Here is a 675-nt window from a genome sequence, read left to right on the forward strand (position 1 = left end):
AGGTTTTCGTCAAGGCATCAATTTTTTCATGACTTTTTTCTTCTTTTTCATGACTTTTTGCTATTTTTTTGATATTTTTTCAAGACCTTTTTTCATTTTTTTTCATTTTTTTAGGACTTTTAGATAGAATGAAGGATAGAACTTTTGGAGATGCATGCTATTGATGTACATGAGTAGTGGTTAACCCTCTATAGTCACAAGTTGATATAATTTTTACCCAAATGCTATAATAACTACATAAGGTCCTTCCTAATTTGATTTAAATTTGCTTGGTTTTTCTCTATGCTGTTGAGTCTTGTAGTTCATCTTAAGGACTAGATCACCGATCTCAAAATGACAACCTCAAACTTTCTTGGTATAGCTTTGTTTAGTTTGGTAAGCTTACAAATATGTCAAGGAAGCTTGTCTTTTCTCATCAAGCATCTCGAGTTCATGGAGTCTAGATATTTTGTAGTGTTCATCATCAACAACATCTTGTAGGGATACTCTCAATGATGGAATTTCAACTTCAATAGGAAGTATGGCCTTAGTGCCATAGACAAGAGAGTATGGTGTTTCTCTAGTGGGAACACACACACTTATTCTATAGGCCCAAAGATCTATATTTAGTTTTATGTGCCAGTCTCAACCAGAATCATTGATTGTCTTTTGGAGAATCTTGACAATGGTCTTATT

The sequence above is a fragment of the Cupressus sempervirens genome, chromosome 6 (genome assembly GCF_028749045.1).
Source record: "Cupressus sempervirens isolate cs-2001-9-10 chromosome 6, ASM2874904v1, whole genome shotgun sequence".
Taxonomy (NCBI): Eukaryota; Viridiplantae; Streptophyta; class Pinopsida; order Cupressales; family Cupressaceae; genus Cupressus; species Cupressus sempervirens.